The sequence below is a fragment of the Panthera leo genome, chromosome D3, assembly GCF_018350215.1.
Source record: "Panthera leo isolate Ple1 chromosome D3, P.leo_Ple1_pat1.1, whole genome shotgun sequence".
NCBI lineage: Eukaryota > Metazoa > Chordata > Mammalia > Carnivora > Felidae > Panthera > Panthera leo.
The window spans coordinates 81,859,301-81,886,997 of record NC_056690.1 but is presented as its reverse complement, the minus strand read 5'-3'; the positions used below and the strand labels follow the sequence as shown (position 1 = coordinate 81,886,997).

Here is a 27,697-nt window from a genome sequence, read left to right as displayed (position 1 = left end):
TATACCTCTCTGTGCAGGTTATCAATCGGAAATGCTGATGCCACAGAAGATAATTTAGTACATCCGATCCAATGCCACCTTCCCTTTCTCCCCCCCCCCCTTTTTTGGGGTTATGTTTAATGTAATTCCTTCATCTGATGTTTTCAGACTTTAAGGAAATGTATGGAAGAGTTGCAAGAATACTACAGAAGAAATCACCAGGGGAACCTGGATGGCTCAGTCATTTCAGCCTGCAACTCTTGATTTTGGCTCAGGTCATGATCTCCTGGTTCATGGGATCCAGCCCAGCGTAGGGCTCTGTGCTGATAGGGTGGAGCCTGCTTAGTATTCTCTGTCCCCCTCCTCTCTCTCTGCCCCTCCCTTACTCTCTCTCTCTCTCTTTCTCTTTCTGTCAAAAGAAATAAATATTTTCAAAAATATTTTTAAAAATCACCAGATATCTTTTACCCCAGTTCATGAGTTAAGCAAATTTGACACAATTCCTTTCTCTTTCTTGCTCTCATGCTCTCATTCACATATATGAGTATATATAATAAATTATAAATAAGAAATCTTAATATGTTTTCTATATGTGATAAATACATATAATAAATCATAAATATATACATATTTAATACCATTAAGAGTAGGTGGCAGGTATTTTGCCCTTTTACCTCCTAAATAATTCACTATTCCATTTTATTTTCTAGAAAGAAGCATTCTTGCTATAAAATAGTTAAATTTAGGAAATTTAACATTGACATACTATTTTTTTAATATTTCTGACAATTCTTCCAATAATGTCTAATAAGATATCCTGCCGTCTGCCTATGTCAAGATCTAACTCTCTTTTAACTTGGATAAGCCCCTTTACCTTTCTTTGCCTTTTGTTACCAGTTTTGAAGACTACATGGCACATGTTCTTTAGAATGTCTCTCACGTTGAATTTGTCTGGTGTACCCTCATGAGGACATTCAGTTCGTGCATAATCCGTAGAAATACATATAGGTGCATCATTTCATTCTCAGTGCATCGCATCAGAAGGCATGACTTAGTTCCATTATTGAGGACATTACCTCCAATCTTTTGGACAAAATTTTGTCCAGAAATTGTCTTTGACTTGCAAGTATTAAATAGTATTTGAGAGACACTGTGGAATATAGAAGTATTTTGTTCCTCATAAAATCATATTCAATAATTTTAGCATCCATTGATGACTTTTGCCTGAAGTAATTCTTTCCATACTGGTTAGAAAATGGCAAGTGTCTAAATCTGTCATGTCTCCTGCATCCATTTATTGGTTTGTTTGCTTGCTTACTTGATTCTTTGTTCTGTTATCAGTCTGGAATTATGGGATTTTCTTTCATTAAGGGAGTTATGATATGTTATTATTGTTTTTTTTTTCCACAAATTTGGTCAGTAAGAAGTTCTTCATGTTGGCTGGTGTCTATGTCTTTGGAAAAACCTTCATCTCTATTTGTTTTCTTTTGAGCACTTTCTTTCCAGAACAGCTTGTTGTTGTTCTCCTTCCTGTCACTGGAATCAGCCATATCACCAAAGAGCCCTACTTGTGTTTGGAGTGGAATAGTATTTAGAAATCAGTCTCCCCCAGTAGTAATTTTTTTTTTTTTTTTTTTTTTTTTTTTTTTTTTTTTACAATGCTATGAGTTAATGTATATAGGGATCAAGGTGGGGGGTAATCTAGAGGTAACAAGGTGTGGAAAGCCACCCAACACAGTTGTTCTATAAAGAGTATTTCAATTGTCCCTCCTCTTTGATTTCTGGTTCTTCTGCCCTTGGGAGTCAATTGACTCTGGTCTTAGAGTCTCTGAGAGGTTCTTTTTGCTCTTTCTATTTATTCTGAGTTGTAGCCTCTATTTTCTCTTATCCTTTGGCACGTGTCCACTTTCTATACTTTAAAGGTAAGTCAAAATCTTTTCTGCACTGGTATCTTCCGTACCACTACACTATTCTTTTTGCTCTCATGAGGGCTTCGGAAGAATGCAGAAAACTTCACAGACTCACCCTGTTGTAAATTAGAAATACAAAAAACAGGGTAAGATTATCTCTTTCTGTGTATACATAGATGTACACACATAGACCATAAAGGGTAGCTCAATAAGATGTTGCAGTTAGAAACTACAGATATTGGTAATTTGGAAAGATGAGAATTTAAAAAAAAAAAAAAAAGATTAGTTTTCTGTTCTTTCCACTATGGTAAATTTGAGGTCATGAGATGTTTAAATTAAAATAGTGTCTTTTATTAAGTAAAACAGTAAACTTAAATAATATCTTAATAAAGCTAAATTTGGGATCATTAGTTACAAAGTAGAAAGGAAAGCTGACATTTTACAGTTACATCAGCCTGATTCTTTGTTTCCAAGGCAGATAAGGAACAGATAGAAGAAAATAGGAATCAAAGCAGCCACACATTGAACATTCATCACATTAAGTGTCTTACTGTTGAAAATTAATGGATAGAAGTTGAGCTAATTTTACATATGTCTCAATCCATTTGGGTTACTATAACCAAATATCACAGACTGGGCAACCACAGAAATTGTATACAGTAGTAATTTATTTCTCACAGTTCTGGAAATAGGAAATTCCAAGACTGAGGCGCCCTGTGGTAAAGGCTCTAGTAAAGGCCTCTCCTTGGCTCATTACCAGCACCTCGGGCCTTCTCACAGCATGCTCACATGGTGAAAGGGGCTAGTGATCAGTGAACCTGTTTTCATAAGGCACTAATCCCATTTGTGACTTAACCACCTCCTAAAACCATCCTCTCTGGGGATTGGGATTTCCACATGAATTGAACACAAACAGTCAAACCATAGCATTATGAAAGAATCTTTCTTAAAGATAAATACTAATTCCATAATCACTGTACTTATATTAGCCAGTGAGTTGATTTTTTTTATACATCTACCAAAACACTGATTGTACATCCTTTTATTTTAAGACATTTTTTAAAACTTTTTTTAACGTTTATATATTTTTGAGACAGAGGGAGACAGAGTATGAATGGGGAAGGGTCAGAGAGAGAGAGAGAGAGACACAGAATCTGAAACAGGCTCCAGGCTCTGAGATGTCAGCACAGAGCCTGATGCAGGGCTTGAACTCACAGACTGCGAGATCATGACCCGAGCCGAAGTCGGACACTTAACCGACTGAGCCACCCAAGCGCCCCAACACCCTTTTATTTTAACTTAATTGTGCAACCCACCTCATCTGTAATGTAAAGCAAATCAGATCTTTGTATCTAGGTAGCACAGAATTGAGCTCATCAGCAAAAATAAGAGCCAGTATATTCATTCCCAATTACCATTTTGTAAAGACATGTTTAAATCATAAAAATACTAAGATTCCTGGAATATTAAGATTTAACCTCCCAAATGAAATTACTGTCATTTTAAATATATGTACTTAGGTTATCACAATGGAGACTTCAGCTATGCGGTTTAACAAGCAAAGACAGATGGAAAAACGTAACACTTGTAGGCTCGCAGTGGATGTCAATTCCTATAAATACAACTTAGAATAATACAATTGATTGGTTCCAGCTTGGCTCTCTGACACAATACTGCTGAAGAAAATTACTGGATGTTTCTCCTACTCTGCAGTTAGATACAATGATGTTTATTAGTGTTTGAAAGTGAAAACTGTAACTTACTGGTAGCCCCTCTCAGAATGGCTGTGTACAAAGAGATTTTTAACAGACCCCAGTGTATGATGGAACTTGCCAGGCCATACTAGGAGAAAATCGAGTTGCATAGTTTTTTTCTTAAAGAACTCTGGTCTTAAAGGCCATACTAGGGAGAAAATCAAGTTGCATAGTTTTTTCTTATAAAATAACTTTGCTCTTAACTGAATGTTTATGTCCCCCTCCCAAATTCATATAGTGAAATTCTGATCCCCAGTGTGAAAGGATTTGGGCATAGGGCCTTTGGGGAGGTAACTAAGACATGTGGGCGAAACCTGAATATTGGAATTATTGTCTTACTTACGAGAAAAGAAACTGCTGTCTTTCCCTATCTCTCTTCTCCCCACTCCGCCATGTTGCTAGGTGAGGGAACAGGAAGTCAGACATGTGCAAACCAGGAAGAGGGACTTCACCAGAACCTGAGTATAACGGCACCCTGATCTTGGGCTTCCTAGCCTCCAGAATTGTAGAAATAGATTTCTGTTAGTCTATGGTAGTTTCTTACAGCAATGCAAGCAGACTAAGACTTCTGGCTGTATAATGTGATGTATCACTTAAGAAGATAGGGCTTCGAGTAAGTGCAGAAGCAGGACTTGTTCTGTACAAAATAAAAAGGTGGATGCTTGTGCCTGCTATTTTTCTACCAGGACTCGGGAACTACTCTACAGCTCTAGCCAAGAGCTAATGACAGATACACTTCAATGATCCAGCCATCCTTTGGCAGTATCTTATACATAAGATACACCCTGCCGTTTTTCCATCATAACTTTTCTTTTACTTAGCAAGTTTATATAAAAAAGTATATATTTTCTGCAGATAAATTTAATGAGTAGGAAAAAAGTAATTTTACTGGATATCTGTTTTATTGAATAAAATAATAATTTTGTTGAATGCCTCCGTATCCACCAGTCTCATAGAAGCAGTATTAGCTTGCTGGTAAGAAAGGGATTTGGATCTGACTGCATGGCTGTGAATCTAGTTTCACTGCTTACAAGCTGGATAACTTTTGCCGCTTCATCTATGCTATGTGAACTTAAGGTTATGAACTTGTAAACTGGGGAGAAGCCTAACATCTAACAGGATTGTTGTGAAGATTTAACGAGCTAATGCCCATAACGTCCTTGGGATGATACCTGGTACGGAACATAGTAAATGCTCAAAAATATGCCACCTAATATGGCAAATAATGGTTACAAACGTGGGCTGTGGGGCTGAGCTGTCTGAAATTGAATGCCCACTCCATGACTTACCAACTGAGCCTCAGTGTCCCAATCTATGAAGTGGGAACAGTAGTTGTGCTTACCTTGTAGGCTGGCATAGTTATACGACCTCGTGATAGCACGAGCCAAGGATGGCTTCATTGACATGGGACCTGAGCAGGTGCTCAGGGCGCTATTCTCACAAGGGCCCCAACGTTGGGTTAATGTTCTGTTGTTGTCATATTGAAATTCTTGTACATTCTATTTCTGAACTTGTGTTTTGTCACTGAAGCCAGTGGGGTGATGGAGCATACATGTGAGCAGAAGAAACACGCCATACGTGTGTGCTGTTCCTTGCCACCCCATTCACATATAGCATTTTCAAGGCCCTGTGAACACAGAATTCTGGTGGATGCATAGGAGTCTAGTAAGACTCAGAAGTGAGTACAAGGCAAGTGTGTTACATCCACACCGAGTGAGTTTGAGCGATGAACAACCCCCAAAACTACTCTTTCTGTTAGAATCAGAGCTTAATTAGAACGCAAAGAAGTTAACGTGCTTTAAAATACTCAAGAAAACAAAGAACTCTGTCATAGCCTTTCCTACTAGTCTCACAATGAAATCAATGATCCCTCTCTTAAGAGAGAAAGACAGGGCAACATGGAATTCTCATTCCTTTCAGGATTTTGTTAGTCATCAGTAAGCCAAATATGAAGTGTCGGTAAAATCCACACCTATTAACAAGTGAAATAAAACAGTTGAGTTTTATGTTGTGCCACGTTTCTACTGTTAGGATATGAGCAAAGGACATACGCGTCTACAAACTACCAAATACAAGTTGTGTATTTCAGCGATGGCACATACAAGCCAAATATTTGTAATTGCACTAAAACTGGTGTTGCACAGTATGAAGACCAGTGGCAAAATTCACAGTAATTACTTAAAAGCTTAATTTCCCTTCACTAGTTATTTGTTTTATTTTATTTACTCTTTCTACTATTTTTTCTTTATTTTAAAACTTCATTTCTGCAAAGTGAATGAAAAAGTGTCAGAGGGGAGAGGTGTAAAAGTTATTCTTGCATCTTTGGGAACAGCAAGCACTTAGTTTGAGAAACGAGGACTAGTTTTCCATTAAATAGCAAATTAGGAGACAAAGCACCACGATGAGTCGAGAGGACATTGAAAGAAAGAGAATTTTTTTTTTTAATTTTAGTACTTTTAATGGTGACTTTCCTTACTTGTTGAACAAAGTGGCTCTCACTTTTGTTTTGCCTGGAGCCCCGCAAAGGCAGGCAGGCCTGATGCGAGATAGCTACAATACTTAATACAGTACCAAACATACAGTATATGCTCAATAATGACAAGCTGTTGCAGCTTTTATTTTATTGCAACTTTTACACTAATTCTTCAATTGATAGAAAGGTGGTTTTCCTACTGACCCACTTTAAAATAGAGAAGTAGAAACGCAAATCTCACACACACACCCGCCCGCAAATCTTGCCCTCCCTTTAAACAAATGTGGGCACCCATCTTTCTGAGTGTGCAGGATTCAGGTCTTACACCAAACAGCATTTTGTACTTTTCATTGATCTGAACACATTCGGTCACATTTTCAGTAATTCTGGAAGGTGCAGATCTATTACATTCCCTCATTCTGTTTTCCCAGATCTCCATTCTGATCCCTTCTATGTAAGGCCAACTATACTGTCTTGTCTCAGAAATGTATCCTACCTGGTTTCTCCCTTCAAAGCAGCTGGTTTATGTCTCATGAAATCCTGGGCAAAAAAACTGAAAATAGAAAGAGAGAGAGAGAGAGAGAGATTCACTTCTCCAATAGAGAATCCAGGCTACCCAGAGTAACCCGTACTCTACACTATCTAATATTTAATACGAGGTTTATTTATATGCATTTGCTGTATGTTCATGGATATCCTGTGATTTATTTGTTATCGCCAATGTTTTACAGATAGGAAAAAGAAAAGACTCAAGAGGTTATTTAATTTTCCCTTAGTAAATAGTAATAGAACCAGGGTTCGATTCCTAATTGACTCGAGCTATCCAGTAAACATGATGCCTCATACCCCATTAGTTGTTCATGTTTGCTGATAGGTTATATTTCTTTTCCACCGAACAAAATCTCTTTGGGACATATACATGTCAGATGAGGACCCTGGAGAAATAGAATACTTATCTTAAAAAAAAAATGAAGCCACCCTATTATTTTTTTAATAATTTATGTTCCCGAAATTATTCATTTATCACCTATCAGGTGGTAGGCGTTGTGTTTAGTGCTACATTTTTCCAGGTGGAAGACATCAAGTCTTTGAATTTTCAAGTACCTTACGATTTAACGGGAAGACACACACACAAACTTGAAATTCAGTATTTTTCAAATTCTAATTTACATAGGAATCACCTTAGGATCTATAAAACCACAGACTCTGAGCCCAACCCCCCAGAGATTCTAATTCCATAAATCTAGGGAGGGTCCAATGATTTAAATTTCTAGCAAGTCCTCACATGATCCTGACACTGCAGGTGGTCTAAGGCTACTTTATGAGAACCACTACCCTAAGGTAATTGTTATGAGGGGTGTTTGTACATTGAAATAGAAGACAGTGGAGAGCTACCAAGTCTTTAGGGTGAAATCATGAGAAGAGACACAAAAGAGCAAACATTTGTCCAGACAATTTGGGGGTCTGGAGTTGACCAAGTGAAGAAACAGAGGGATGGAGAGGATGCGGTGAGGAAGTCCTTATAAGTAGAAGAAATTCACATGTCCTTTCTAAAGCTGCAGTGATAAAACACTCCAGTTACACTATTGATAACATATCAAGCACCTTTAGTTTTGACCAAAGATTACAAGATAGTCAGTGACTGATGAACACTGTATCAGATAAAATGCTTTGTTCCAGTGTCCTGCGTATGTATCTCTCTATAGAACTTGTCACACTGAATTCTACTTGCTGTTTTGCTTGGGCATTTCCCCAGAATATTCCAAGTTCCTTGAGAAAAGAGAGATCATGCCTCTTGCTTTTTCTTGCCTCCAAGCTCCAAAGTCTGGTTCACGGAACACATTAACACATGTTTGTTTACTGAAGAGTTGAATGAATGAGTAAAGTGAGCTGACCTCATATAGAATCACCATAACCTACAAAACTTACCTGAGGATGAGATCAACCGTGAACCTTCCATTTGGGGCACAAAAACATGTTCTAATCCCTAATTTATGGATTCAGTCTTAATAATTGTTAGGAAATAATGAAGATATTAATCAATTTAATGACTCAAAGTATAATTTGGCATTCAAACTGATTTTCCACTGTTAATGCAATCGAAGATATGAAAACATTGGATGGAGTTAGTCAAAAGGAATATAAACAGCTTGAGACAGAATTCAAGACAGCATGCTGGGCAATTACCAATCTACATCAGAAATGGTGACCCTGATGTAAACGCCCTCAGAGTCACATGGTAACAATCTGTCTGCAACAAACATGGAGCCACCCACTTTTGAGCATATGCACGGCCCCACAGCATGCTCGGCATGAAAGCCACTCACAGGTCTCTTCATCAGATGCTTTAGGTTTGGGGGTTTTGTTTGTTTTTGTTTTTGCTTTTGTTTTTTCAGAATGAAATCTGTTTTGAAATATTCAGATGGAGTTATTCAAAATTACATTTATGGTGGACAGGACAATATATCTACATCGATCATTAAATATGTGAAATAATATTTGGGGGGGAGGGGGCATGTGCTTCTTTTTTTCTGACTCCTAAGTAATATTCCACCTTTCATACATAAAATTTTGTTTCCCAGAAGTCTTACAACCACTGAAGTCTCTAGGTCTTATTACTCCTAAATATGTTGTTTAATTTATATCTGTTTTAAAAATCTGCTTTCGTTGTGGTGAAAATGATTATAGAATTTTAAAACCACTTTAACTGGTCCAAATGAGAAAGTAGGTTGTTCTGTGTTGTTATTTGCTGCTTTTTAAAAAGTGTTTTCAACTTTGAAGGTCAGAACTGTGCTCTGGGTTTAGAGGAAAGGCTAGGCTTTTCTCAGATAGTCAGCAGAGAGTAGAGAGTAAGCAGAAAGCATTAGTAACTCAGAGCAAAACAGAGCGAAGGCAGATTGCCAGGAGCCTCCTCTGAATCAGTAGCTTCGTTTTCTAGACCGACATCTCCCAGTCTGTTTAATCCATCAGATAAACCATTCCTGCAAATGTAGCCATTTTAATCCCTGTGATCTCAGCATTTGTACCTTAACAGTTAGAAAACCTTGAAAATATGTTCCTTTCCATTCTTACCCCATTAGTTGAAAATGATGAGACTATTCACTGATGATGGATTCGGGCTGAAGAAGGAACAGGCTTAGGTGTTAGGAAAAGAACTGACAATTGACCATCCATCTTTCTACCAGACAAGTCATATTACAAAAATGTATGTTACTATTCTAACTGTCCTCCTTAGATATTGGATATTTTGTCTTCTGCTTTCCTCAGGACATAGCACCATTTCACTAAAAATTATAGTATCCATTCCAACTGTGGGTTAAGTTAGGATTCCATAGATTGGGTTGATGTGGCAAAGTCCATTTCTTGGTTCGTTGGCTAGTGTAAATAAGCAGAAGTGACTTAAAATAGAGTGCTTCTTGTATCATCAAAAAAGGAAAGGCAAAAGTAAAAGCATAAAAATTAAAAACTCCCAACTAATTCTTTCCTTAGGATTATTATGGAATCTAATAATGATAATTGTGCTAACATCACAGTTTCTTTGACATCCAGACACTCTGCTAATCACTAAATATGCTTTAATTGTCTTAATCATTGTAAAAATGCCCTGAAGTAGCATCAGTATACCACTTTAATAAATAAAGATACTGAGGCTCAGAGATAATGCATAACTAGAGATTAGTCTTCAGTTTTCTGTTCCTTATTCATCTGTGTTTAATGACAGCTCTATACTTATTTTTTTAACTACTAATATAGATAATGCCAATATTGGAAAAATAAATACCATTGTCTAAAATATCATAATGATTTCAGATGTCTGCTGTGTGCTGAAACTACTCAGTAATAGAATTCCTTGTGTATCTTGCTGTAGAGAATTCTTTATTAATTGTGTGGGGTGAGAAGGGAGGGTTATCATCTTTGGCTGTTTTATTTTTTTAAGACTGTTGTTTTGAGCAGATTTCAGTTTACAACAAAATTGAAAGAGGAAGGTACAGAGATTTCCCATCAACTCCCTGCTTCCACAAATGCATAGCCTCCCCCATTATCAACATCACTCACCAGTAGAGTGCCTTTTGAAAAATTTAAAAATTTTTTAAGTTTATTTATTTATTTATATACAGAGAGAGAGAGAGAGCACGCACAAGCAGGGGAGGGGCAGAGAGAAGAAGAGACAGAATCCCAGGCAGGCTCCACAATGTCAGCCCATCTCCCGACACAGGGCTAGAAATCATGAACTGTGTGATCATGACCTGAGCCAAGTTCAAGAGTTGGACAGTTAACTGACTCTGCTGCCCAGGCGCCCCTGGCTTTTTTTTTTTTTTTTTTTTTTTTTTTTTTTTAGACAGGAATGAACCTACATTGACACATTATCACCAAAAGTCCATAGTTTGACTTAGGGTTTACTCTTTTTTTTTTTTTTTTTAATGTTTATTTATTTTTGAGACAGAGCATGAACAGGGGAGGGTCAGAGAGAGAGGGAGACACAGAATTGGAAACAGGCTCCAGGCTCTGAGCTGTCAGCAGAGAGCCTGACGCGGGGCTCGAACTCACAGACCGTGAGATCATGACCTGAGCCGAAGTCGGACGCTTAACCGACTGAGCCACCCAGGCGCCCCAGGGTTTACTCTTAATATTGTACATTCTATGGGCTTGGACAAATATATAAAGGCATGTATCCATCATTGTAGCATCATACAGAATATTTTCCCTGCCCTAAAAATCCTCTGTTCTCCTCTCCCCACACACACATCCACCAGTCACTGATCTTTTTACTCTCTCCTTAATGTTGCCTTTTCTAGAATGTTGTATAGTTGAAACCGTGCAATAAGTAGCCATTTCACATTGGCTTCTTTTACTTAGTAATATGCATGCAAGTTTCCTCTATTCTGTGACTCAGTTCCTTTTTAACACTGAGCAATATTCCAATATCTGGGCATACCATTGTTTATTTATTCACCTACTGAAGGAAATCTTGGTTGCTTCCAAGGTTTGGCAATTGTGAATAAAGCTTCTGTAAACATCTCTGTGCAGGGTTTTGTGTGGACATAGGTTTTCAACTCCTTTAGATAAATTCCTACCAAGGAGCACAATCGCTGGATCATTTGGTAAGAGTGTGTTTAATTTGTAAGAAACTGCCAAACTGCCTTCCAGAATGGCTGCACCATTCTGCATTCCCACCAGCAATGAATGAGAATTCTTGTGGCTCCATATCCTTGATAACATTTGAGGTTGCCAATGTTCTGGATTTGGGCCATTCTAATAAGTTTGTACTGATATGTAATTGTTGTTTTAATTTGCATTTCCCTGATAATATATGATGTGGAGCATCTGTTGATGTGTTTACTTGCTATCTGTATGTCTTCTTTGGGGACATATTTGTTAAGGTCTTTGACCCATTTTTTAATTGGATTGTTTGATTTCTTATTGTTGAGTTTTGGCGTTCTTTGTATGTTTTGGATAACAGGCCTTTATCAGATGTCTTTTGCAATTATTTTCTCCCAGTCTCTTGGCTTGACTGCTAATTCTCTTGACATTGATTTTTGCAGAGCAGCAGTATTTATTTTAATGAAGTCCAGCTTGTCAACTATTTCTTTTATGGATTGTGTCTCTTTAGTGTTGGATCTAAAGGGGAATCACCATACCCAAGGTCCTCTAGGTTCTTTGCTGTGTCTTCTCTAGGAATTTTATACATTTCAGTGTGGTTTTATTTATTTATTTATTTATTTATTCATTTATTTATTTATGAGAGAGTGGGAGGGAGGATCTCAAGCAGGCTCCACGCTCAGCGTGGAACCAGATTTGGGGCTCGATCCCACAAACCTGGGATCATGACTAGAGCCAAAATCATAAGTCTGACCCTCAACCAATTGAGCCACACGGGAGCCACTATACATATGTGTTTTATATTCAGGTCTGGGATTCATGTGGGTCATCTTTCTATTCATGTTGAAGTGCGAAACCCTCAGCCCACACTTTACCCATTCCCACCAAAAACAATGGCAGAAGCAATTCAATAACATGGAGACATTTGAGGAAGTGCGTTTCCACTCTTCCCGCCATTTTGTCTTCACTCCAGGGGAGCAGCAGTAGCCAGTCAAGTTGGTGAGGGGTGGGCAAGGTATGTTAGAATCACAGGCCCAGAGCAGAAGACCTGAGTTCAACCTCCAGCTCTGCTGCTCACTCTGTTGTGAATTTGAATAATTCATCTAGAGTCTCTCTAGCTCAGTTTTCTTTAGTAGCAAAGTAAGGTTCAGCATTGTACTCGCCTCAGGTTCATTGTAAGGATTTCATGAGCCAATAGACACAAAGTGCATGGAACTGTTCCAGGCACAGAGCCAGTACCCAATATGAGAATGCTTATGGTTGCTCTTTGGCTATATTACCAGTAGGCATTGTCACTGTGGTTTGAAATTAAGCATCACGGGTGCCTGGGTGGCTCAGTCAGTTGAGCGTCCAGCTCTTGACTTCGGTTCAGGTCATGATCTCGTTTGTGGGGTCAAGCCCTATGTCAGGCTCTGCACACTGACAGTGCAGAGCCTGCTTGGGATTTTCTGTCTCTCTGCCCCTCCCTCACTCACCTGCTGTGTCTCTCTCTCTCTCTCAAAATAAAAAAATAAACTTAAAAAAAATTTTTAACAAAAAAATGACATTAAATTAACCATCAGGACAAAAACAACCTCTTTGTTAAGGTGCAGCATAGCACCAGATCTTATCTTTTACTTTCTGAAGTCAAAGGAAGAGTTCTCCAGATTCCGGTGTGGTAGGCACAAAGGTCCTACCACTATCTCTGTTCTTCCAGTGACTGGTGTGTTGGGAAAAAACAGAAGGACGCCTAGCTGAGAGAGTCTCTTTGATTAAATGTTTACAGGAAAGATTAGTTTTGGATGTAGATTTGTCCTTAACTGAACCACTCACATAATGCCTACAATCTGATTTTTATTTAACTGCCAATTCTTGAATATACTCTATTGGTAAAAAGTCAGAGCAGAAAAGAAGACTGGATTAGGGAAAGAATTAGTCACCTGATGCTGAGGAAGTCACATAAGAAATCTCTAGTTCTAGTCGTATTTCTAGTTGTTTTTCCCTTAGTCTTTGGAGAAAAAAACTATTCTTTTATGGGACTAAATGCCATGAGATACAGAGGTCAAGGGGACTGTGGTTACCAGCTAGTCTGGGGATTTCCTACTTCCTGTACCGTGGACCTCTTTTTGCAGTATGAAGTTTATGGACATCTTTACAGAAGCATGTTTATAAATGAATAATGTAAAATATCTGGAATTATTAAAACTATATTGAGATAAATTATAATTTATTTTCACTAACGCATTCGTGACAAGGTATACCAGGAGGTCTGATAACCGTGGAACTTTTGAAATAAGGATGAGCTTAAATGATGTTTTGAAAGATCTACACCATCTTAATGTTTGTGACTTCTGTGGTTGATAAAATCACAGGTACTGCTAACACCTCTTTGGTTTATTGTCTATATTCAGTACTGAAAGAAATGCTCGATTTCAGTTGGAAGTTCATTAAAATCCAGGAGTCACAGTTTTCTGTCTGAGACCACATTCTCCTCCCCACCTCCAAGGTCTGTCCACAGGCAGGCAACGTGGAGTCTGTGGGCCTCAGGTTAAGAACCCCAATAGATGTAGAAACTGGGCCAATAGATGTAGAAACTGAGGCTCAGGGAGCTGGAGCTTGCCCAAGTTCACATACTGTTAATTTAAGGCAAAGTTGAATTCAGAACAAAAGGTCCCTGATGGCTAATCCATTGTTCATTGCCCCATGCTGTTCTGTCTGCTGTGAAGCCATTTTAAATGAAGATGAGGAAAAATGTCTGGTTATTATTTTCTAACTATTGAATTAATTTCATTGTGAACTGAATATCATAAGGACCCTGTAAAAAATGGGCAACTTCAGCAGATCAGTAAAAACCCAGTTTAAAAAAATAATAATCTCAGGAGAAAAGGGGTCAACTCCTTTGAGATTTTCACATAACCCTGAATTTGTATCTCACCAAGTCCAAATTAACTTTTTGTTTTAGTTTGAAAACATAGAGCACAGCAAAATTCACCTAACTGAAAATTTGCTTGAGCTTAGGGAAAAGAACTTTTGACTCTCCTACTGATCAACATATTTAATGTTGAGGCAGTAGTTCCTGTCAGATTATCATTTTTTTTCCTGTTTTCTTTTTCCTAGGAATGCAGCCTTTGTTTTCTTTGCTTGGACTCTCTCCATGTCTCCTACTAACCTGGTCCAAAAGTTATGTGATTCCTTGAGCGCCCTTTATTTTAAACGCATCAACTGAAAACCTTTGATTCAGAGCAGAATGAGAATTCTTATGTTCATGCAAAAAAAAAAAAAAAGAGAGAGAGAAGAATGCAATGTAGTTAAGCAGGGCAATGTAAACAATTGAGTATTGAAGGCTTATCCTTAAGGATGAAGTCTCACAGAGGTCCTATTTTGTTTTTTAACTGGCCAATGTTTAAATGGTGTCCCCAGGTCATACTTGGTGACAAAATCTTCTCATACCCTGATGATGGAACCCTTGTACAAAATCCCTGGATCCTATGGGGTATTTCCAGTGGAAGCTAGGATGTACGTATCCTGGTGAAATTCATAATTTGGAGGCAATGCTATGTGATATTATTTGCAGAATAGAAATACATTACTTTCTTTTAATATGATACTTTTCTTATAAACACTTCTAGCTTAACTCCCTTTTTATCATATAAACTGCATGGTAACAAGTGACTGGTGGAAACTATCAGAAAGGTCTTAGAAAAATGGCCCTTCTTTTGGCCCTACGTACAAAGTATGTACAACTAGACAAAATGGGAAAAGTTACTGGGAAAGACTGAGGAAATGAAAGAGTTGTGAGCACAAAACCAAAGCCAAGTGACAGGTCAACAGTCTGTAGTAACACAGTGCGAAGTGTGTGATAAGCAGTTGGTGAAGCAGGATGTAGAGAGTCATTGCCTAAATCCGGTTGTTCATCTGGAAAATGTGTTGAGTTGTCTAGGACTGCCAGGCAGCTCAATCCACCATGAACTTAAATGTTGCAAGTGTTGGAATAAAGGATGCTTTAGAAGTAACATTTATTGGAGTAGAGAGGAGTGCTGGGTACATAAAGATGTGATGGCCGGAATGTAGTTGGTAGGCGTGAATATTGTTTCAGTTTTCCTGTCTCTACCTTCTTTTTTTCTTCCTTTTATCCCTAAACACACACTTGCTCCCCTCCCAACCTCACAAACGACAGGCCATCATACTAATGTCTTGTGTGTGCGTGCGTGTGTGTGCGTGTGTGTGTGTGTGTGTATTTGTACGTGTTCTTCCAAAATGTGCATTGTTTTTTTGGTGGGCAAATGTCTTTAGCTTTTACTATTACTATTTATCATTAAATTATTGCTACTATATTGAATATATTATTAGTTTCTTTACATTTTTTTCAATGAACACTGTATTTTTAAGGTCTATCTGTATTACTTTAGGTTCAGAGAGTCCTCTGCTGCTTCTAGGTGTTGTATGTTGCTCCATGGTGTGTATCTGACACATTTTTCCTATCTCTTCTTTTAGCAAGGATGTAATCCCAAGTTGCTTCCAAGTCCTTACTACCAAAAGTAATGCTGCAATGCACATTCTTGTATATGTGAGGATTCTACGTTTTGCACACAGGTGTAACATCTGATATTTTGCATCTGAAGTGAGGGTATTCATAAGCATGCACTTTTTTCATCTGGTGTCTATTTGTAGTCATCATGGAGCAAAGGCATACTTATAGGACCAAGTCGATCACCTGGGTTTAACTTGTATTCTAAACTCTAACACTGATTAAAGGTCTTTCCTCTTTTTGGGACGCCTGGGTGGCTCAGTTGGTTAAGCGTCCGACTTCAGCTCAGGTCATGATCTCACGGTTCGTGGGCTTGAGCCCCATGTTGGACTCTGTGCTGACAGCTCAGAGCCTGGAGCCTGTTTCAGATTCTGTGTCTCTCTCTCTCTCTGCCCCTCCCCCACTCATGTGTGTGCACGTGTGCTCTCTCTTTCTCTCTCTCAAAAATGAATAAACATTAAATTTTTTTTTAAAGTCCTCTTTTTGTTTTTTTTTTTAATTTTTTTTAATGTTTATTTATTTTTGAGACAGAGACAGAGCATGAGCAGGGGATGGTAGAGAGAGAGGGAGACACAGAATCCAAAGCAGGCTTTAGGCTCTGAGCTGTCAGCACAGAGCCCGATGTGGGGCTCGAACTCATGAGCTGTGAGATCATGACCTGAGCCAAAGTCGGATGCCCAACCGACTGAGCCACCCAGGAGCCCCTTTCCTCTTTTTCTTGATGGGGGTCCATTACTTCCATCAGTTGGGTGACTTATTGCCTGTGGATGTCTGGATACAGTGAGTCTAAAGTCCCCTGGGAACAACCTTACCTTGTAGTTCTGTTGGAACTTTAATGTTTCCTATAGAAGGTGTTATGGGATGGAAATGTGCTCCCCCTAAATTTATAGGTTGAAGCTTTCACCTCCAGTGTGACTTTATTTGGAGATAGACTTTAAGGAAGTAATTAAGATTAAATGAGGTCTTAAGGTAGGACCCTGATCTAATAGGACTGATGTGTTTTTAAGAAGAGGAAGAAACACCAGAGAGATAGCCATGTCTCCCCCAATACACATGGAGAAGAGACCATGTGAGGATACAAGGAGGCGGCTGTCTGTAAGCCAAAAAGAGAGTTTCCAACAGAAGCCAATCCTGATGACACTTTGATCTAAACTAATACCCTTCAGAACGGTGAGAAAATAGATTTCTGTTGTTTAAGCCACCCAGTCCCGATTGTCTTGTTATGGCAGACCAATAAGACAAACATAGTAGGAGTGTACCTTTTTGGAGGCCAGGACCCTCAATCCTGCAGAATTCCAAGTTGTGGGAACAGAAAGCACAAAATCCCTTGGAGGGTAATGTAGAGCGCTGGTTAGCTGGCTACTCCTGCTTCTACCTCATGGTTCCAGGGGATCCTATTGAGAACATTGTACCATGTTGAAATACTGCACTTGATATATAAACTGCATCCTGAAGGATGACACCCATTCTATCAAACTGTTGCTTTTGAGTTAGTGTTTCAGCTGAGCCATTATAAGGCCATTTTAGCATTCTGTGAGACCAGATACCTTTGGACGTTCACCAAATCAGTGGCCACGAACCATATCTGAGGCCTCATTAATCTTCTCTAGAAATGATAATACATCTGGCAAAGCAGCTTGATCAGGCCTCTGCTTGTTTAAGTCTGCAGTAGCCTACAGTTATTCTCTAGGATTCATTCAGTTTCTCTGTAGACCAGTTTCACTGTAGACCAGAGTGGCAAGTTAAATGAAGATATAATAGGAATTAAGACCCCTGCATTATTTGTGTGTTTGTGGTGGCTGTCCTCCATGAGTACAGTATAGTTTTGTTTTTTTCTTTTTTTTTTTTTTTTAATTCACTATCTTGGCTGGGTGGGAGTTGGAGGTGAGGGGATTATGCTCCACTTGGCTTTGCCATTCAAATAACGCTTATCTGACAGGATAGAGAACCAATATGGCAGCTTCACCAAACTCCAAGTATATCAATTCCAGTTTTACTGTCAGAGATTGGAGAAAGGACCACTTATGGGTAGACATACTGGGCCCAACTGTCAGTGGACTTTAGCTGTATACTCATGGGACCCAATTTTAATAAAAGGGGATACAGGATGATACTCCAGGCCCCAAATCTTATAAGCAGTAGTCAACAGAATTCTCCCAAATATTCTGTTATTACCTTCTGTGTACTGAGTAAATGGTTGTAGGGCATTTGTAGCAAAATTAAGAGAATCCTCACTTACTATGGTGTTGGAAGCTCTTCCTCCTAGAGACTCAGTTACCTCTTCTGACCATGGATTCTGGACCCGCATATTGATTTGGGTCTGGGGATGAAGAAGGATGAGTTTTAATTTTTTAAATTGGGGTGACCAGGCTCACCAGTTTGCTGTTCCACTCTTTATTTTGTTTGTGTGTGTGTGTGTGTGTGTGTGTGTGTGTGTGTGTTTTATAAATGTTAAGCAGCATTCTCCACGATTCCTTGCCTGTCTGTTTTATCCCTGAGGATACCATGATCTAGTAAGTATCTCCATAACTCCATGCAGATCAAACTCCTGGGCCACCCTCCTGTTTGCCAGGCAACTATGGCCTCCTGGCTTCCAGTTGTTAAGTGCTTCCACCTGCTCTCATTTACTTGGTGGGAGGGGGCATCAAACCCAGCTCCGTGACTGCCTCTCCCACTCTGGGCCCTGGTCTGTAAAAGAAAGCCACCCTTGAACCTACTAATGTTGCAGCTGTCTGTCACTTACACTCACCACAGTCAGAAATCTGCCCAGCTCATATTCATGGTCATCATGCCTCCACAACCCTGTGCTATAATGGACAGAATGAATGTTTGTCTTTACGTTCTTGGAATTAATAACTCCATCTCGGGGCGCCTGGACGGCTCAGTCAGTTGAACATCCAACTTCAGCTCAGATCATGATCTCATGCTCCGTGAGTTCAAGCCCCGCGTCGGGCTCTGTGCTGGCAGCTCAGAGCCTCGAGCCCGCTTCAGATTCTGTGTCTCCCCCTCTCTCTTCCCCTCCCCTGCTCATGCTCTGTCTCTCTCTGTCTCAAAAATAAATTAAAAATTATTTTTAAAAATCTAAAAAAAAAAAAAAACTCAATCTCATATGACACATAAATATAAAAGCAATCATGCATGCATTAAGGGAGAAAGAAAAAGTTAACATGTATATATTCCATCTATCTCCATCTTAAGTTATTTGCAGCATGATCTCAGCGGGTTCTAACAATCAGCCTAAGTAAGGGTTTGACAACTTAATGTAGGTAAAAGTACATATTAAGAAGACTGAATAAAAATTTGGAGAACAAGAAGAAATTGTAAAAGAATCCTAGATGTGTAGACATATGTGTTAAGCGGAGTGAAAACAAATAGAAAAGGCAAACAGAAAGCCAAATAAATGGAGTGAAAGAAGATGGGTAGATAGACAGGTGACAGAGAGCCCCAAAGGTCATCATTCATTGAAGAGGCGGTTGGAACTTATAGTGGGATTTGAAGGCTAGGGTCAGAATGCTATAAAACTGAAGTCTCTGTTGGTGAAAAGTTAATGTTAATTATCCTAGTTTGAGCCCTCTGAAGAAAGCAAAGACCCCAAAGCCAAAATTGTAAACTAAAATTAATTCATGCATATTTCGCACATACAGTGTATTCTGGTATCACATTTGTTAAAGTCACTAGCAGTTGAAAACAGCGAGCAAGCCACGCTGTTCCGCTACCTTGATAAACGTATGGTAATTATGCAGAGATTTGAGGGGCTACTCCTTAGTAAATTATTTTTCACAGAATGCTTGCAAACTTCAAATCTACCCCTTTTAATTTGAAGGGTGTTTGTGCTATCCCACCCAGACATTAAGAATATTCTTCTCCTATCACCGATTTCCATTAGTTTTTTTTTTAACCAATTTCTGTAACACCCACTATATCCTGGGCAATGTTCTAAGACACGGGGCTGCAGTGGGGGACGCTACAGATGTGTTCCCACTTCCCAGAGGAAAGTGATCTACGATCTTCCATGATGGGCAGTCTTCCATGCATTTATCACTGCTGTATTAGATTAAATGTGCAGATTTACTGGTATGTATAAAAACTCATATATATTCAAATGCACATCGGTACATATGCAAAATCCTTGAGTCATTCTTGACTCTTTTTTTTTTTTATGTCCCACCTCTTATCCATCAGCAAGCACTGCCATCCCCATCTTCAGAACCACTTTCCACTTGTAGACCAATTACCTCCCGCCCAAATTGCAGTAACTTCCTAATGAGTTTCCCTTTTTATACGGTTGCTGGTCCTCCTCCCCACAGTCTATTCTCCACGCAGCAGCCAGAATTAAGAGTCAGATGATGTCTCCTTTGCTCACATCCCCCGCAGCTTCCTACCTCAATAGGAACAAATGCCTATTATGATTTAAAAGATGCGTGCAAAAGATCGTGTTCCTGGAAACTCCATCTGTTTCGCTTTAGGAAAATCTCCCCGGTGCTCACTCCACTCGGGCCTCACTGGCCTTGGTGCTATTCCTCAGGCACAAGTGGAATTTACCAAGGGCCTCTGAACTTGCTGTTCTGGTTACCTGAATTACTGCTCCTGGGCATGGCCACTTCCCTCACTTCCTTCTGGTCTCTCCTTTCAGGTGGAGAACACCTAGCAAACGCCTTTCTGACTATCCTATTTAAAAAACTGTCTCCTCCACTACAACATTAGTTTCTACTTTATTATCCCGCTTAATATTCCCTTATGGAATCATTTGATTGTGTACTTGTTAGCTTATGTGTTTATTGTGTCCCTTCTTCTGGTAAAAGGTAAACTCTGTATAGGCAAATATTTACCCATTTAGTCTGCTGGTACGTCTCCAGAGCTTGATACATAGTAGGTACTTAATAAGGAATTGTTGAGGAATAGAGTAGAAGCTTTTATTAAGCACCTGGGCATAATTCAATTTTATTAGCCCCTAGATTCCAAGTAAGCAATCCTTATAGTTTATGCCTGGCTTGTCCCAAGCCATAAGAAAAAAGAAAATCCTTTGCCGCTGAGAGTAGCATCAACCTTAGAGACCTGGAGAATGAAAATTGAGATTGCAGATGATGTCTAACCCAATTCAGGCTCTTCCCATCTTCTTTGTTCTTTATCATCTCTCTTCTCATGTAAATTGTGATTTTCAGCTAACTCGTACTGGTTTTATATTTTGTTATAACATACATCCTAAAGTTATATTTAACATGTTTATAACAGTAGGATAAGAAGTAAATCGCTTAAAACAGTTGAGTAAAAAATTCATCTGAATGCCTATTTCGCAGCCATCTCACACCCCTAATATCTATACAACCCCTAATATGTATACAATTTTTTAAAAATCTAAAAAAAAAAAAAAAAATAACTGAATCCATGTAAGGAAAGTGATATTATCCCATCTAACTGATGGGGACTAGGGGTTCACCTGATGATGTAAGGCTAGTAAGCCAAAGTGTGGGGCATCCAGAAAAGGTTTTCAACCCAAACACTTCAAGATAATTTTATTGTTATTGGAGAAATGGTTGCACAATGAAAATTAATTTCAAAACTCAGTGCACAATAAAACAATATATCCTACCCCTTTACTTGTTATCACACATGTTGGTATGAGTATATTGATGGGATGAGAGTCTGTTGACTTCATCCATGACATTTGTATATTTCTCATTCTATGCTTTATGCTCTAGATCTAGGATTTTTGAGAATGGCTAAGTTTTATGGGTCTCCAATGTGTTAGTAATCACAGTTTTAATTCACATTGATTTAAAAAAATATGTGATGAGGGGCTCCTGGGTGGCTCAGTCGGTTAAGCGTCTGACTTCAGCTCAGGTCATGATCTCGCAGTCCGTGGGTTTGAGCCCCACATCCGGCTCTGTACTGACAGCTCAGATTCTGGAGCCTGCTTCGGATTCTGTGTCTTCTCCTCTCTCTGCCTCTCCCATGCTCATGCTCTGTCTCTCTCTGTCTCTCAATAATAAATGTTTAAAAGTTTTTTAAAAAATATGTGGTGATAGTGCAAATTCAGTAACACTCCTAAATAAGTGTATATTGAATTAATTTCAGCCACCTCTATACATTGAGCAGAATACATACATGTGTAAAGTACTGTACTCATGTGGTCTCCACAGTGTTCATTCATGGTCTTTATAGAGATGTGAGGACAACAGATCAAGAACTACCAGTTCAACTCCTAGAAGAGAGGGACTTAATCTTAACTTTCTGTTGCTATTGTTTAGTTTCAGGGGTCCCCAGGTCTCCATTCTCAGTGTCCAGGCCTCCAGGATTTGTGCATTTTGATGATTAATTATATGTGTCAACTTGACCAGGCTAAAGGATGCTCAGATAGGTGATAAAATGTATTTACTATTGTTACTTCTGAGTGTATCTGGTTTTTTTATTAATTTTTTTAATTTTTTTTCATTTATTTTTGAGACAGAGACAGGGCATGAGCAGGGGAAGGGCAGAGAGAGAGGGAGACACAGAATCCCTAGCAGGCTCCAGGCTCTGAGCTGTCAACACAGAGCCCGACGTGGGGCTCGAACTCACGGACCAGGAGATTATGACCTGAGCTGAAGTTGGATGCTTAATCCACTGAGCCGCCCAGGTGCCCCATGAGTGAATCTGTTTTTAACTACTCTTTTGGCATATCACTTAAAAGTGTTTTAACTGCCACTTTAGAATTTCCAATATACATTAGCTAACATATCTCTACATTCAAATAATGCTATACTACTTCTAGAGTAATGCAGATACCCTCTAATAAGGTATTCTTGATTGTTCCCTCCTATTCCTTACAGTGTATTTATTTCACTTATTTATTTCACTTATCCATATGCTTTTATCACCCAATATATTACTATTATTAATTCAAATGGTAATTCCTTATATCAATTAAAAATGAAAAGTAAAATGTCTATTTTTATTTACTTTATATCTTCTTTGACATTTTCTTTTATATATCTGAGTTTCTTCCTCTTTCATTTCCCTTCTCCCTGAAAATTTCTTCTAACACTTCTTGTAAGACAAATCAGCTGGCGATGAATTCCCTCAGATTTTGTTTTCCTGACAAGTCTTTATTTCTCTCTAACTTTGGACAGATAATCTCACTATATATAATTATATGTTGCTGTGTGTTAATATTTCACTCCATGGTTTTTGGTTCCAGTTTTAGTGTTTGTGTGTGTGTGTGTGTGTGTGTTTTGTGTGGTTTTTCGTTTTGTTTTGTGTTGTTTGTTTGCTTGTATGGTTTCTGATGGGAAGTCCTCTGTACGGTTTCGACTTGTCCCACTCTAAGGAAGGTGTTTCTTCCCCCCTCTGCTGTCCTTCGATATATTCTCTTTGTCTTTGTTTTCTAGAGTTTGAATGTGATTCCTCGGTTGTTTGTATTAGTTTGCTTGGTGTTCTCTAAGCTTCCTGAATCTGTTGCTTCGTGTCTGCCATTAATTTCCGAAGAGTCTCAACTTATTACTTTAAATACTTTTTTCTTCTCTCTTCTATTGTTTCTCACCCTTCTGTCATTTTAACTTAACATAGTTACCCCATTTGAAATTTCCCCACAGTTTTTGGATATCCTATAATGTTTTTTCACTTTTTTTTTTATGTTTGTAATCCAAGTGGAGCCTTGATATTTATATATTTTTACATTTACTGGTTCTTTCCTTGGTCATACTGAGTCTAGGGTGCACCCACTCAAGGCATTCTGGTTTTATTTGTAGCATTTCTTTTTGGTTCTTAGGGTTTCCATTTCTCTGCTTATATTACACATTTCTTCTTGTTACATACTTTTGCCAGTACAGCCCTTAACATACCAAGCGTAGTTATTTTAAATTTTCTGATTAGTCCCATATCTATGTCTGGTTCTGAGATTTATTTTATCTCTTAGGAGTATATCTTTTTTTCTCTCCTTCTGGCATTATTTGTAATGTTGTTGTTGTTGTTGTTGAAAGCTGGTCATTTTATACTGAGTAATAAGAACTGAGGTAAACAGACCTTTAGGGTAAGGGTCTGTGTCAGTCTGACTAGGAATTAGGCTCTGTTGGACCTTGGCTGTAGCTGTGAGTGTCAGAAGTTTAAATTCCTGTAGTTTAGTTTTCTTTCTCTCCTCTTGACTTTGGGTTTCCCTAAGCACTTCTCCTCAGAGATGGTCTGTGTCTTGCTGTGATGCACTTAATCAGACTTAAACCCTGTTTGCTTGACCTGTTTGTGTGAGAGGAAGGGGGATTTCTATTATTTTAGGATTAAATTTCAGGTTTTCAGTAGGCCTATATCTCAGACTTGTGACTCCCACAAGCGTTTCTCCTGTGAGGCAGGAAAGATCGGCAGGTCCAGAGTGGGAACTATGTCCTTCCTGGCTGAGATAAGGCTTTGGAAAGACTTTTCCCCCAGAAAGTAGGCCTTTGGTGTTAGAGAGCACTTGGGGTATATTTTACACTGATTTCTTTTCCACTCCTGTACCAAGTCAAGGAGGGGATGTTACGGGGATCTTCATTAGAAGCTAGTGGAGTTAGTTCCTAGAGGTAAACCCATGAAACTGGTGAGCGCCCCAAACTCCAGCTCCTCACTTGAGGTTTCTCACTTCAAGTTAGCCCACACTCGTCTCCCAGAAATTTGTCAAAATTACCATTTAAGTTTTCCCACCAGTTTACGGCTCTTAGCAGCTCCTGGTCCGGGTAGGCGGGTCTTAAGTCATTCTGCAAATGGGGAGGTGGTGTCTTGCCATAAGAACTCGGTTCTCTGAAAGAATAAGAGAAATCATTGGTTTTCATTTTATTTAACTTGTACTCATTTTAAGGATAAGGGTGCTGACTCCCAAGCGCTTACCACGTCAAAACTGGTATGAGAATAATATATATAAGCTGGGTGTTTATATATATTATTTCACTTTCCCTCCCAAACTTCCTGTGAGCTCTAGGGCAAATTACTTCACCTCAAGGACAGGCCACTTGTTATCATACATGTGGATCATTTCATTTCAAAGAACTTAGTGACTAGGGGTTGACAACAAAGAATATACTAGAATTCTGTTTTCCATATTCTCTGTGATACATTTTTATCACATTCCTCTCTTTGAAAGTAAAAATAAATTAGCTCCAATAGCTCGCTTTCAGTGAACCATTGATTCATTCCTTTATCAAATAGTTATGAAGGGTTTACTGTGGGTTTAGCATCATGTAAGATCCTGCCCGTACCACAATATCATCTGTGTTCGGAAAGACCCCCGGTCAAGTGCAAGAGGCAGGAATCTAAACAAATAATTTAAATACTTTGAGATAAGTGATAAAAAAGAGGTTTGTACAGGGTGCAAGCTAGGGTTTAAGGTGGGAGGAAGGAAGTCTGGAAAATCAAAGTTGCTCTTCCCAAAGAATTAATGTCTCTCCTTCCCTGAAATAGTGCTTAAGATAGTGTCCTTGATATTATGACATCCGGCACACAGTTTGTCTGCTTGGCACTAAAAATTTTAAAAGAATTTTTTTTGTTTGTTTATATCTGGGACTATTCATGGAAGTACCATTTTCAGTAGTAACTTAGTGCCTGGACAATAATAATTTTACTTTTTGTTAGAACACAGAGGTCTATCCCATTTTAAAAACGGATTATTATGCTTTAAAGGGAGCTAGAAAGGTCTAGGAGCACGGACACTGATATTTTTAACAACTCATCCCAAATGTATGTGCTCAAGTGACTTTTCCCCCCCTTTACCACGGTAGTCACCTTCAGAAGCGATTCTGTTATTTCGCTACTGTCACCATTGACCAAAAATTACTGGACTGCCTCTCTTGGAATTGCTTTCCGACTCTACAGCCCGTTATTTTGTGTATCTACAATGGTAGAAAATCTTCATCCTCGGAGATTGAATGTGATTTATGAACATAACCAACGTCAAATGTAAGCTACAGAGAATCTAAATGAATAGAACAAAATTTAGTCAAATTAATATTTGCTTGAAAATAATAATTTTAATGTGGCTCATAAAAACTTTTGTCTAGTATAAAACTTAGAAAGCATGGATCAAAATTTATCATATAATGTCTAAGAAGATTATTTTGTAGACAACATTATTTGAATTTATATATTTTGAGACTTTTAAAAGCACTATACTATAATGACATATCAAGTTTAAACTTGTATCCAAATCAGGGGCACCTGGGTGGCTCAGTCGGTTAAGTGTCCAACTTCGGCTCAAGTCATGATCTCTCATTTTGTGAGTTCGAGCCCCACATTGGCCTCTGTGCTGACAGCCCAGAGCATGAATCCTGCTTTGGATTCTGTGTCTCCCTCTCTCTCTCTCTGCCCCTCCCCTGCTTGTACTCTTTCTCACTCTCAAAAATCAAGAAACATTAAAAAAAGTAAAAATAAAAAATAAACTTGTATGCAAATCAGCATCCTAGTGTACATGTTTAACAGATTACACACAAATTGGATAAATCATACCATCACCCCAAAATTATAGGCTTCAATCAAAAGTGGTTCAAATACTTAAAAACACAAAGTATCATTCTTTCTTCTTAATGCTTCGTTAATATCAGAGTCCCACATCCTTCCTTTTTCTTTAAATATTTACCATAATTTTTAAGAATCTCATCAGTATCTATTGTGTTGGCAGAGCCACTTAGAGAGAACATATAAAATAAAAACCATACATTAACATATACGTTAATAAAGATAAATACGTATCAACCGAGCAAAGGTGAAAATGGAGATGGGAGGGATTAAAACATGTGCTGTTCTCACCATCTTGTCTTTTCCTGTGGAATAAAATTGCACTATGAAATACCTGACATCATGCACATTGCTTCGAAATTGTATCTTGTGGGTGTCGCCATTGTCGAGGCAATAAAATGTGATGGATTTCCAGTCTCTGTCACTTCAGGTAGGATAAATTTAGGAAACAATTGGGATGTAATTGAGATCAATACCAGGTGCTCAGAAACTACAGTGATCTCACTGACTGATGGATGGTAAGGAAGAGCCCACAAGTAACCTGCCTCTATGCCAAAACGTCCCTGTTTTATTTTTTCCCCCCACTTCAAATTAGAGAAGAACAGACAGGGGAGGAATCAACTTCCTCTCAGTAACAAGAGGCATCTGTGGTGCAACACTCATAGTAACTAGGATCTCTGTTAGATGTAAACCACCACTTATGAGTAATGTAGTGTGGAATTATACTTTAAATTGTACATTCAGCTGAGTATGTTTGGGTAATGAAATAAGTGTTGAACAGCTTTGCCTGTAACACTATTGAAAAATGAAGTCATTCAAAAAGAAAATCATCTTGCCGCAGAATGCAATGAATAATGATACCTAATATTTATTGAGAACTTACAATATGACAGGCACTTATCTCATTTAATCCTAACAACAACCTTTCAAAACCAGCCCTAATCCTATTAACCATTTTTTTTTTTAAACAATAAGTAAATTTTGAGGACAGAGCAGCTAAATAAGTTGCCCACGCTTTCACAGCTAAGAAGTACTGGAAGTCAAATCCAGGTCTGTGGAGTCCAGAGTCAAGAGCTGAATTCAATTCTCTACCAAAAAGACATGGTGAGGATGGAAAGAACTGCAAAATGCCCGCCCCCCCACCCAGAAGTCATGGTTTCTTACTGTCATCAATACAAAGGGGTTTTTTAAATCAATTTCAGTGTGTTTATAGGTGTAAACAAAAGTGTGCCTGCATGAATCATGTTCAAGAATATAGACTTCTTGGGGCACCTGGAAGGCTCAGTGGGTTAAGTGTCCAACTTCAGCTTGGGTCATGATCTCATGGTTTGTGAGTTTGAGTCCCTCATTGGGCTCTCTGCTGTCATCATGGAGCCTGCTTGGGGTTCTCTCTCTCTGCCCCTACGTGGGTCTCTCTCTCTCTCTCTCTCTCTCTCTCTCTCTCTCTCTCTCTCCCCCCCTCTCAAAATAAATAAACTTAAAAAAAAAAAAAAAAAAAGAATGTAACCTTCTTTCTTGTTTT

At 38.6% G+C, this 27,697-nt stretch overlaps 1 long non-coding RNA gene across 1 annotated transcript; it reads right to left on the bottom strand.

The window, feature by feature from the left end:
• Positions 1-6,406: 6,406 nt before the first annotated feature.
• LOC122203695 lies at positions 6,407-18,042 on the bottom strand. Its single transcript, XR_006195299.1, has 3 exons — positions 17,963-18,042; positions 16,983-17,117; positions 6,407-6,669 (listed from the first exon to the last, which is right to left on the bottom strand). It is a non-coding gene; the product is annotated as an uncharacterized LOC122203695 (long non-coding RNA).
• Between the last annotated feature and the right edge of the window lie 9,655 nt (positions 18,043-27,697).